The following is a 12,336-nucleotide window of genomic DNA, read 5'->3' as shown; positions in this document are numbered from 1 at the left end:
CAGCCACTGCGACCCTCTGAGCCTCAGCTGATACATTTTTATTTTATTTATTTAAAAAAAAAATTTTTTTTCAACGTTTTTTATTTATTTTTGGGACAGAGAGAGACAGAGCATGAACGGGGGAGGGGCAGAGAGAGAGGGAGACACAGAATCGGAAACAGGCTCCAGGCTCTGAGCCATCAGCCCAGAGCCTGACGCGGGGCTCGAACTCCGGGACCGCGAGATCATGACCTGGCTGAAGTCGGACGCTTAACCGACTGCGCCACCCAGGAGCCCCTCAGCTGATACATTTTTAAATGGGAATTGTAACCACGTCTCTGGCATTGGATGGCTGTGAGATTCTCAGGGAAAGCTCTCAGCACAGCCCCTGGCACATAATAAGTGCTCAATAAAAGGCAGCCGAATGTAGGAAATGGGTGAATAGAGGATGCTGGAAGCCCTGGGTGCTTTCCCCAGGAGGCATCTTCAATCTCACAACCCAGCATTTCCAAAGCAGTCTGCATTTTAAATATTTAATCATTGCCCCCCTGAGGTTTTTTTTTTTCTGAATTGTTTCTTCTCATATGTAATCTGCAATCATTTCCCCCCAAATGACAGTTCATTAAATGTTGCACCGAGCCTGATTGAATTTGTTTCTCTTTGCAATGATTTTCATAGAATAAATTTGAAAATCCTAGGAACGTCCTTGTCCTTCGGGGGGTTGAAGAATATCCCTCCGACAAGCTGCCCCAGGCCACAGCCAGCCTCTAGGAGTGTCGTCAGCCAAGGGCTTGCCAGGCCAAGGTCCTCCTTCCCCCGCCCCAGGAATGCAGCTGGCTAGGAGCTAGAAGAAAGGAGTGGTACTGACTCTCTCCCCACCACCCTCTATGGGGGCGTGGGGGGTGGGGGGGGGTAGGGGGGAAGAGGTAGATTCTAAATGGCTATGCTGGGAGGGACCTGGGGCAGAGCTTCCTGGGTGCTTCCTAGCCCGGCTCTCCAGAAAGCAGCTCCCTGGAATAGATCCTACCAGATAGGGAGACTACTGAACCCTCATCATCCGCCTTCATTTTTTTTTGTTGTTGTTAATTAAATGATAGTAATATATAATACTAATAATTACCATCCATCCGGGAGTGTTCTCTAGTGTGGAAGCTCAGGTTGTGAGGGCAGGTAAACCCAGGTTCCAGGCCTGGTTTCTTTGTTCATCAGCTGTGTGGTTTTGGGCAAGGCACTTCCCCTCTCTGTGCTTTTAGACTCCTAATCTTTAACAGGAGGAAAGTGCACCGTGACAAGCTTTCTAAGGACTCCATTAGGTAGGGGTGGCTAGGGAGCCTGTTTTTACAGAGACAGAAACCAGAGATCCACCCAAGATCACCCAATAAACAAAGAACTGAAGTTCAAGCCTTTCTCCTTTCACTTCCTTTCTCTTTTCGCCTCCAGCTGTGGGTTGGGGTGAGGCTCAGAAGTCCTGGGGCCAGCCTGGCATTGAACTTTCCGGCCATGTGGCCTTGGCCAAGCTGAGCCTTCCTGGTCTTCCTCTTCTCAAGGGGAATGATAGCACCTACCCCCCCCCCCCCCCCCGCCACACCGGGTCACTTCTAAACACCGGAGGAGAGGACGTCTGCAAAGGAGGCTTTGGCAACCAGAAAGCACATCACAGGGGCACCTGAGCGGCTCAGTCTGTGGAGCACCTGACTCTTGATTTCGGCTCAGGTCACGATCCCAGGGTTGTGGGATTGGATTGAGCCCTGTGTCGGGCTCTGTGCTGAGCATGGAACCTGCTTGGGATTCTCTCTCTCTCTCTCTCTCTCTCTCTCTCTCTCTCTCTCTCTCTTAAAAACAAACAAAACCCACGGCACATACCCAATGTATTTTATTTATTTATTTTTTGAATCACCTTTATCATCCACGTAGAGCTGCTGAGATCACATCTGTGAACTGCCTCCATACCTGGACGCCCAAACCTGCGTAAGAAGAAAGAATGCGTTGGTCCCCGCCCTCATTTGGACGATTGACAGGGAGCAGTCAATACAACCAGCAAATTTTTAAATTTAAGGCAGCTTGTGCAACCCTCCTCCACAGACAAAAGTGCTGAGGTCAAGCTGCGGTTGGGCAGGGGCGACCCGTCCCAGATCTGCCAGCACGGTTTGCCTTTAGAGTTTAGGGAAGTTTGGGTCCTGCTTTTCCCAAGTCAGTGTTCCGCTGGCCAAACGTCTTGCCTCATTGTTTGCGCTCCAAGCTTTGGTCGCTGGAAGATACCCCCTCCGCCCCGTGAGCTCTTAGTTCCTACCTCTCCGCTCCAACCCAAAGCCTCTTGGGCCCACCCTTCTATGCTCTCGTGCAAACAACCCGTAGGGTTGGGTCCACGGCCAAGGGCCCTCCTGCCCGCGAGCAGCGGACGCCCTGTCTGGGTCGCTAAATCCAGCCATGAAAGTAAAGGTGGGACTCCGCTCAGCTTCCTTGCAGTGCCTGAACGTCACCGCCCTTGGACTCTGGGACGGACAGACCTGGGCTGAAAGGTCAGCCCACCGTGACCCTGGGCAAGTCACCGAGTCTGCCTGAGACTCAGCTTCCTCCTCTGCGAAATGGAGATACAAGCGGCCTTGCGGGGGACCGGGAAGGTTGATTGAAGTAACACGCGGAAAGCGCTCGCCGAGGGCACACAGCATGCGGAGGACCGTTGCACCTACCTGCCTTGCAGACCAAGCCTCACCCATACATGAGGCTTGGAGAGCCTGCGGTGTGCTCCAGGGGAGGCAAAGTTACAAAGGCCGCAGGCCGAGAACTCTACTGAGCTCCCACTAAGTCCCCAGCGCCTTGCTCAGCACGGTGTCTGTGTTAGTTCCTCTCAACAACCCCTTGAGGAAGCACCTGCTACTGTCCCCATTTACAGAGGGGAAACCTGAGGCTCAGAGGTCATTACTTGTCACTCAGCTGGTGAGCGTGAACCCTAAGGCAGGCATATTCCAGAGCCCAAGATTCTGTATCCCGAGTCACGCTACCTCGTGCCCATTATCTCTGTGTTCATTCAAATAACCCTGAGGTTATTAGCATCATCCCCATTTTACAGATGAGCAAAGTGACGAAGTCAGGTTCAGACTGGTGGAGTGACTCACAGAGCCGTGCAAGGGCGGGGCTGGAAAGATCCCAGATGCGCTGCGGCGGCCGGGACTTATTTACCTTATATTACAGAGCACTTGCCATGCACCAGGCGACCTGCTAAGTACTTTCTGACAATTCACTACTGTCATCATCCCCGTTTCACAGGTGGGAAAACTGAGGACAGAATGGTTGAGGACTTTGACAAATGTTGCTTAGCTAAGAGGCAGAGCTGAGATTCAAACTTGAGGAATCTGGCTCCAGGACCCACATCTATACGTGTGTGTGTGTGTGTGTGTGTGTGAGAGAGAGAGAGAGAGAGAGAGAGAGAGAGAGAGAGAGAGTCAGGGGATGTGAGTGTTGGTGTGTGCGTGTGCGTGCTTGTATATATCTACGCTGATTAATGGCGTCTCTATTTTTCTTTTCAGAGTGAGGCTGATTCATTCACTTACCCAGATGAATGTTCACATCTCGACTGACTTATTTAATGAGAACAAGTTCATGTGCCAACATGCGAACTGACCCTCAAGCCCCTTCCGCCGAAAGAATTTGGACCGTATCTCGTTCTCGAGTTAACAAGCCCTGGATGAGGATGGCTTGTTTTGCACAGCGATGCCTGCTGGCCTCAGCTAGCGTTCTGACAAGAGGGGGGGGGGGCGGTGAGAGCTCGTGAGGGAAGACGGGGAAGAAGGACCCCCACAGGGGAGCCAGAGGAGAGCGTGGCACAGTTTATCAAAAGTGATTTTACCCCACCGGCCGTCTTTGCGGACGAGGAAGCCCACGTATGGCAGCGGGGCAATGGCTCGGCCAAGTTCATCGGCTGATTTACAGCGGAACTGGGGCCGAGGCCCGTTTGTCCAGCTGTCTACGTCTCTCCTTCTAGTTCTTCTTCTTCTTCCCGGGTTTCCTCCTTCTCCGCCACTGCCTGCCTGATTCCTTGCTTTTTATTCCAAATATGTAAGTCTCTAATAAACCTACAGACAGGCTGATGCCTGATTTATCCCCAGTTACAGAGGAACCAGAGCCAATTATAAGGTGGATAAAAGGCCCCATGTGCAGTTTTTAGAAATGCTTCCCCAGCACAAACAGCTTAACTCTGTAAAGCTCCCCCAGAATGTTTGCTTAGTGGCTCCATTTTTTAAGAGGCTGACCTTTGCTACAAGACCTTGGGTCCGCTCAGATGATTGCAACATCGCAGGTGGTGGCTCCCCACTGAGTGTGCACGAACCAGCCACTTTGGGACAGCCTTGGCCTTGCCTGGTGTTTAGCGCTCAGGGTCTGGCACCTGGTAGGGGCTCCATAAATACCTAGTGAACGAAGGCATGAATCAGATAATCAATAAGGGTTAGCTTTAGCAAAACAGAATGAGGAGATTAAATCCTCCGAAGGGAGAAACTATCAAATAGCATATCCTCCCTGGCCAAAAAGATGTTGTTATTCTGATCAGAGCTCCCTGTTACCAGAGAGACCGTGCTGCATTTGGGGGCACGATCCCCCAAAGTAGAGGTTCTATCCTTCCGGTCCATACCTTAGAGTTTCGCCTGTGTGCCAGCAACTATGCTGGATAAACACTGGGCGTATAATAGTGAATCCGACAGATGTGGCCCTGCTTTTATGGCGCTCACAGATCACGGGGAAGGCTGTCTACATTGGGATTTACTAGGCATTCAGCTGCCCTGGGAAGACAGAAGTGAGCCCAAGGCAGGGAAAGACCCCTGAGACCCCACTTATGGGAACAGTGGGTAATTCTCCCCTCCTGAGGGGCCCAGCCGAGGAAAGCAACTGCAGTTTATTGGAGATAAAAAACCCCGAACAACCCATACCCTATTTTCTATAGTCTGGAGCCACTGCCCCTAAAACAAACTAACTAACAAGAACTCAAGGGACCAGTTAAGCCCCAGGACAGCTCCCTGGAGCCCCGAGTACACCCAACACCTGGAGGCCGTCTGGGGGGCCTGGGGTCAGGGGTTGACCACGCTGAACATCAGCAAGTCGAGATTCTACTTCCAGCCTTGCTGGCGATGGGCCAGTGATGTGCTCGTGGCCTGGACGAGCCCCTGCCCTTTCTGAGTTGTCCGGGTTGCGTGAGATGAGCCCTGAGTCCTTTCCAGCTCAGACCTTCTGCGGCTCTATGAAGTGCCTCTCTTTTCCCTGTCCTCCCTGCCCCTCCGCCTGGCGTCCTTCCACTTAGGATCATGATGTGCCCGGGCTGTCCTGCGTAACTCTCAGTAGTGTGCACCCACCCTCAAAAGCAAGCTTCCTGGGGAAGGACTGGCCACAGGGCGCACAAAGACTCGGCCGACCCCAGGCTGGGAGGGGACCGCAGCTTACGCTATTAGGCCCAGAAGTGAAAAGGCAAAATCCCAGTGCCGGTGGTCTATGGGGAGCAGGTGGGCACGGGGCTCAGGTAGACCCTGCCTCTCCACACTTGGCCTTCCTGTGGCTTGCCAGAGATGGTGATCCAGGCTCTTTCTCTGTGTCATCCATAGGGGAGCCCACTTCTACGAGGCGTTTCCCCACAGAGCACCCCACCCCTACACAGACCCCTGAGAACCAGGGTGGAATACTGGTCAGAGGTCAGGCCTGCATCTGCCCTTGCCGTTTTCAGAGTAAAAGCCAAAGTTCCAACAATGACCTACCAGGCCCAGCCTCATCCTTCCCCCACCCATTGCCTTATATCATCTCCCATCTTCCACCTTGCTTACTATGCTACAGCCATAGGGGCTCTTGGCCATTCCTCCAACACCAGCATGCCAGACACGTTTGCACCCCAGGGCCTTTGCACTCGCTGTTCCCACTCCCTGGACGCTTGCCCTGGATAGCAACATGACTCACAGTCTCATCTCTCCCAAGGCTTCCCATAAAGGTCACCTTTGCAGCAAGGATTACCCTGCCCACCCCATTTAAAATTGCAATCCTAATACCACTAATCCTGCCCTCGTTTTCATAGGACTTGGAGTCTTCTAAGGTTCTGTCTCACGCGTTCATTCATTCTGTTAGCGGATAAGCTTGTTGTGGATGGAGGTCACTGTTTTGTTCACTGCTGTATCCCTGTACCTGGAACGATGCCCGGCACAAAGAAGACACAGGATGGGGAATGAACGAATGGATGGATACCTCGGACTGGGGCTCATTGAGAGCAGAGGCAGTGTTGGCCCTGACTGGGGACTTCCCGGTGCTAAGCCCAGTGCTAGGCACCGGAAGCCAGTTAGCTGCTCCATCACTGAGCTGCCATCGGTACGACAGGAGCTCACAGTTGCTCAGCACTCACAAGGCCAGGGGCTGTTCTCAGTGCATTGGATTTACGAAACCATTTAATCGCGGCAACTACCCTCAGTGCTGGGGCCTGATATCAGCCCCACGTCCAGAGGGGGCACAGAACACTGAAGTGGGTTTCCCAAAGTCTCAGTGTTGGCAGGTGGCAGAGCAGGGCTTGGGTTCAGAGGCCTGGGCTGCCCTCAGGGAGCCCACAGACCGATGGAGGGGACAGACACCACTTTGGTGACTTGTGCGGAGACCAAAGGACAGTCCAGGCATGCCGAGGAAGCAAAGAGGAGACCCTGACACCAAATACAACCAGAGAGGCCAAGAAAGGCTTTGCATGAAAAGTGACGCTTCATCGGCTCTTAAGGGATGTATAGGAGTCCGCCAGCAGACGAAAGGGGGAGGAGGTCCCGCGTCAAAGGGAGGAGGGTATGAAACAGCCTGAGAACCTTCTGGGGATTGCGAGGGATTCATAACGATGAAATCATGGGATGCCCGTGGCAGAGGGCGTGGGAAGCCAAGCCAGAGAAGTAGGTAGCAACCCGTGAGTGCTAAGCTAAAGAATTTGGCTTTATGAGTTTTGGAGGCCAGGGGCTCAAGTGGGGTAGTGAATTCATTCATTCATTCAACAAACATTTTTAAAATGTTTGCTATGGAACAGGCACAGTCCCACGTCTGGGACCTGCGTTTGGAGCTTACTTCTAGGAGATAGGAAAGGTGGCTGGCTCAAATTCTGACTCACAGCAGAGGTTCTATGGGTGACCACTAATGGAATGAATGAATGAATGAATGAATGAACTTCATTCCTCTACCCAGCTCTCTAGGCATGAAAATGAAACATCGCATAGAAGCTTTGCGCCCTATTCCTCCAAGCACCCACTCCTCTGCCCACCCCCTACAAAGGAATGACAAAAAGAGACACCCATTAGGACCTGGGTAGACTTCCAGAGACCATCACCAAGGGCAAATGCCTCTCCCTGCTCAGGTTCATCATTGGCCCTGGTGCTCCTCACAGAGGAAGACAACCTGACCCTTGCCTCCTGGTGCCCCTTCTCCCTGCCTGGGCTCAAGTCCCCAGGACAGTAAATCGCAGGACAGAAAAGACAGGACAGGCGAGCTTGCTTGTTTGTGGGAAGGTTCATTTTCTTCTTATTATTAAATGTTTATTTTTTAGAGAGAGAAAAAGAGAGAGACAGAGCGCAAGCAGGGGAGGGGCAGAGAGAGAGGGAGACACAGAATCCGAAACAGGCTCCAGACTCTGGGCTGTCAGCTCAGAGCCCGACGCGGGGCTCGAACTCACAGACCGCGAGATGGTGATTTGATCTGAAGGCAGCCGCTTAACCGACTGAGCCCCCCAGGTGTCCCCGTGGGAGGGTTCATTTTCAAGCGGGACTTAGAAACGGGATTTATTTTCTTTAAATCTCCCACCTGCCCTTTTGCTTCAATTTCCTCTAGTTCATCTTTTGTTTACAGAGGTCTGTTTGAGCATCCCGGGGACACACGGAGAGGCCCCCCGAGAGGCAGGCAGGCGGGCAGGCAGATGTTTATCGTGTGCCTAGTGCATGCAGGGCAGCATCCTAAGAAGTCACGTCAGAGGGCAGGCCAGGAGAACGAGAGCGACCGCCAACAATGCTCTCAGCCAGGAGCTCTGTTCCCAGCTCTATGCGTGTCAGCTCACTGAATCCACAGACAGCTCTTATCAGCCACTCCCACGATTACAGTCCATTTCACAGAAGAGGACCCTATGGCTCTGAAGGGAGGCTTACTTGTCCAGGGCACAGTGCCCTCGACCATGACTCTGTGACAGGACAGGAGGCCCATGCCTGGGTCTGGGGTGGGAGCGGGTGGTTAGTAGCAGGTGCGACAGGGACTATCTATGTGCACCTGCTCACAGCATAAGCAGAGCCTGCTCATGGACAAGGTGCGTGTGGTTGTTTCAAAATATGTCCCCAAGTCCCTTCAAAGGTAGAGCCTAATTCCCTTTCCTTGGAGCGTGAGCCTGACTTAGTGATTCCTTGTAACAAATAGAACGTGACAGAAGTGACTACGTGTGACTTCTGGGACTAGATCACGAAAGGCATTTCAGCTTCCTCTTTCCTTTCTCTGTCTCTGCCTCTCTCTCTCTGTCTGTCTCTGTCGGTCTCTCTCATGACTCACTCTTGGGAAGCCAGTTTGCACGAGAAGAGGTCCATGTGGTGAGGAACTGAGGCCAACAGCCACATGGGTCTGCCATCTTGGAAACAGGTTCCCCCAGCCTCAGTCCCGCTTTCAGATGACCACAGCCCCAGCTGACCTCTTGACCACAAGTTCACAAGATGCCCCAAACCAAACAACCTGGCCAAACATCATGAATCCCCGACCCACAGAACTGTGTGAGAGATTGTTTTATGCCTCTAACCGTGGGGCTGATTTGTTTTTGCAGCCCTGGATAATTAACGGAGGGCGGGCTGGCCTTGGGAGGGAGACGCTCCCGGGACCTTAGAGCGAGGAGGGCAGAGGAGGGGGCTCCATGGAGGACGGCTGTCCCTCGAGTGGATGCGTTGGATGGAAAGGGACTATGATGATGATGATTCCTGGGGGGGTTGCATACACTTGCCGAGCTTCTCCTGCTTTACTGGTATCGTCTTCATAACAGCCCTGTGTAGTGAGGATTCTTCATCACCCTCTACTTAAAGATAACGAGACAGAGGCTCAGAGGGGTCAAACGTGCTCCCTGAGGTCACAGAGTCCATGCAGAACAGTCAGGACTTGGCCAGGGGCAGGCTGAACCCAAAGCTTGTGCCCTCAACCACTATGCTGCCTTGAGCCGGGGAAGCGTGGTATTCAGAGGGATCTCAGGGTGGGGGAACGTGAGAGAGGGCCAGGTGGGTTGGTAGTAGTCTGCTGCTGGGGAAAGAAAGAGCTGGAAGTACTTGGAAGCAGGCTTCCAAGTCCAGCCATGAGCGAAGGCCGTGTGGGTGGTCACGACAGGGACAGGGACACCTCCCCACCGTGCTAAATGGCCCCAGGAAGTAGGTGGCTCGGGTTCACAATGTGTGCTGTTGCTGCGGGAGCTTAGCGTTGGCCCATTTGATGGGGTAAAGCCAGGCCGGCCCCCAACTACAGTGAAATACTACGGAAATGCATTTCCCCCTCATGGGATAGCTCCAACATTAACACGCTTCTTCTAAAGCTTTTCCACCAAAGTCACTGTCATTTGAAAATGAGTCCCCGGGATCGTCCGGGTCTAGCCAGGAGGAAGGGGCAGGCAAATACGGACAAGGTCCACCCAGGGCCTTGAAGGATGACCTGGGAGGAACACCATGCCTTCCACTCACCGTCTTTTGGTCAGAACCCGTTCGGCGGCCATGTCCAGGTGCAGAGAAGGACGGGAAATGCAGTCCAGCTCGGGAGCCACCTGCAGTCACGAACATACGGAGGAAAAGGAGACAGGTTCGGGGAGCCACACTGTAAGCTGAATCCAGGCTGACCCCCTTTTTAACCTTTGAAAGGTAATGGACATCTTCGAGAACCTTGAGAACGCCCCCCAGAAAAGTATGCCTACACGTAACTGTGATGGACTGAATGCCCCTGTCCCCTGCCCCTTCCCCACCAAAGGCCTATGCCGAAGCCCTCATTTCCAACAGAAGGGGAGCCTTTGGGAGGTAATTAGGGGGTGAAATCTTGACGGTGGCACCCCTGTGAGGGGATTGGTGCTCTTCCAAGAAGAGAAAGAGACCCGGAGCTTCCTCTTTCCACCACGTGAGGAAACAGTGAAAAAGCAGCCATTTGCAAATCAGGAAGAGGGTCCTCACCAGACGCCAAATCTGCGGGGACCTTGACCTTGGACTTCCCAGCTCCCAGAACTGTGAAAAATAAACGTTCCGTTGTTTAAGCCACCCAGTCGATGGTATTTTGTCATAGCAGCCCGAGCCGACTAAGACAATAATTTTGCATACAAGTTCAGGAGCTTTAGGAAGCCTGTGGCATCCATGCACGTCAGGTTAACAATTCCCGGATTAGAAACGGTTTATAAATGTATTAATCGTTGCAATTTAGGTCTGAGCTTCCCAGCAGCCAAAGCAAAAGGGGGACAGTGGGTTCTATAGCTCTCATTTGTCTCAGGGGTTGGGGGGGGGCGGGGAGAGAATTACCAAATCCTTTGAAAAAGAAAAATCTCTTTCCTGGCACCATCGTCTGGGAGAAACGTATCTTTGGGCGGGAAAATAGTATCTCTTATTTTGCCACTAGGCTGGAGCGCGGGTTGCCTGGGAATCCCAACCTGGCAAGATGGCAACGCCACCTTGAAATGCAAAACACGGCCAGCCTCCTTTCCCCAGGGACGCGCTGTCTTCCGCCCCGGGGCGTAAATGCGGCTCAGAGTTTTGAGGCAGGTTGCTAAACAGACGCACACGCCATATGGAAGACCCCGGGGGTGCAGCCGCCACCGGGAACCGCTCCCAGCCGCCAACCTGCTGCCGCCGCCACCGCTGCGCCTCGCGGTCCCCACCCCACAGCCCAGACCCACGTCCTGCCTGGCTACCCTGCGAAGGAGACCGGGGGCAGGGTCGGGGTGACCTTTCCGGGAGCGGACAAGGGTCACCTCCAGGGCCTTCGCGCGGCAGGGGACAGGCGTCCCGCGGGGGAGGGGGGGGGCGGGATCGGGAGGGGCAGGGGGCGGGGAGTCCGCCTCCCGCTCAGCCCCGCCCGCCCCCTCCCTCCCCCCCTCCCCCCCCCCCTGCCCAGCTCCCCTTTACTGACTCCGGTTTCTTTATTTCCTTTCCGGGGTCCTTCTCATTTTTTTCTCCTTTTCTCTGCCGGTCTCTGTCGCCTGGAACTCTCTCCGTGTTACCGTCGTGCTGATGGGGACTCGGCCCCATCTGTGTCCTACCAGCCCGTCGTCGTGTGGTGTCTGTTTCTCCCCGTATCTGCCTCGCTTCTCCTCCTCTTACTCCCTGGCTCTTTCTGGCCCTTTCCCTTCGTCCGTCCACCCCCCTCTCTGTGAGTCTGTCCGTGTCCGTTTTTCTGTCTTTTGTGAGTACTTTCTCTGACCTGACACTGACTCCCTTCCTTTCCTCCTCTCTGGTTTCTCAGTCCAGCTGCCCCACTCCTTCCCTCCCGTCCCTTCCTCCCCCTTCTTCCCCCCTCCCCTTTTCCCCCTCTTTCCCCCCTCCCCCTCCTTCCTCTCTTCCCTCCCTCCTTCCTCCCTATCTCCCCTCCATTCCCCCTTCCCTCCCTCTCCCTCCCCTCCACACCCCACTTCCTCTCCTCCTCTTCCCTTACTCCCTCCCCCTTCTCCCCTCCCTCCCCTCTCCCCCTCTCCCCTCCCTCCCCTCCTTGCCTTTCTCCCACCCCTGTCCTCCCTCTTCTCCCCTCCCCTTCCTCCCTCCCAACACCCTAATTCCACCTACCCTCCCTCTTCCCTGCCTCCCTCCCCCTCCTTTTCCCTCCCACCTCTCTCCCAGTGCCCTCTTCCTCCCTACCCTCCCTCCTTCCCTCTCCCTCCTGCCTCCTCCCTCCCATCTCCTGCTTTGCTCCTCCCTCCTTCCCTCCCTCTCCTCCTCTCAGAATTTTGGCTGTGCATCTCCCTCTCTTCTACTGGTGTCAGTCTCTGTATCCATGCGTCTCACTCCATCTTCCTTTCCTGAATCTCCCAGAGGGGGGCTGGGGCCCAGAGAACCCTGATGTGAAGCACAAGGACAGTTAATCAATTCCGAACCCTGAATCTGGGCCTTACACATCCCCCCTTCCCCACAGGTCACTCTGGTCTCTGGGACACCCCCTCATCACCCTCTGTCCCTCCACCCAGCACATGCACACAGAGTGGCCCCGGAGCCCAGCCTGGCTGCAGGCCTGGCCGTGGTCCTGGCTCTACTCCACTCCTGGCTGGAGTGCCTGGTTGCCACGGTTACCGCAGCTCTCCTCAGAGGCCACAAGGGACGGCTGGCGCTGGTGGCTTGGGTTAACTGGGACCAGAAACACCTCCCTGGCTCCCGTGCCCCGCCTCAACTGGCC

At 54.3% G+C, this 12,336-nt stretch overlaps 1 long non-coding RNA gene across 2 annotated transcripts; it reads right to left on the bottom strand.

The window, feature by feature from the left end:
• Nucleotides 1–1,846: 1,846 nt before the first annotated feature.
• On the bottom strand, nt 1,847–10,165 carry LOC115525307. 2 transcript variants are annotated; one of them, XR_003972345.1, is made up of 4 exons: nt 10,137–10,165; nt 9,660–9,739; nt 4,230–4,385; nt 1,847–1,943 (listed from the first exon to the last, which is right to left on the bottom strand). It is a non-coding gene; the product is annotated as an uncharacterized LOC115525307 (long non-coding RNA). The 2 variants fall into 2 exon arrangements; XR_003972346.1 differs by lacking the exons at nt 1,847–1,943; nt 4,230–4,385 and adding an exon at nt 7,665–9,007.
• Between the last annotated feature and the right edge of the window lie 2,171 nt (nt 10,166–12,336).

Source organism: Lynx canadensis, chromosome D1 (assembly GCF_007474595.2).
Source record: "Lynx canadensis isolate LIC74 chromosome D1, mLynCan4.pri.v2, whole genome shotgun sequence".
NCBI lineage: Eukaryota > Metazoa > Chordata > Mammalia > Carnivora > Felidae > Lynx > Lynx canadensis.
The sequence above is the reverse complement of the archived record's forward strand: the minus strand, read 5'-3'. Positions and strand labels throughout refer to the sequence as shown.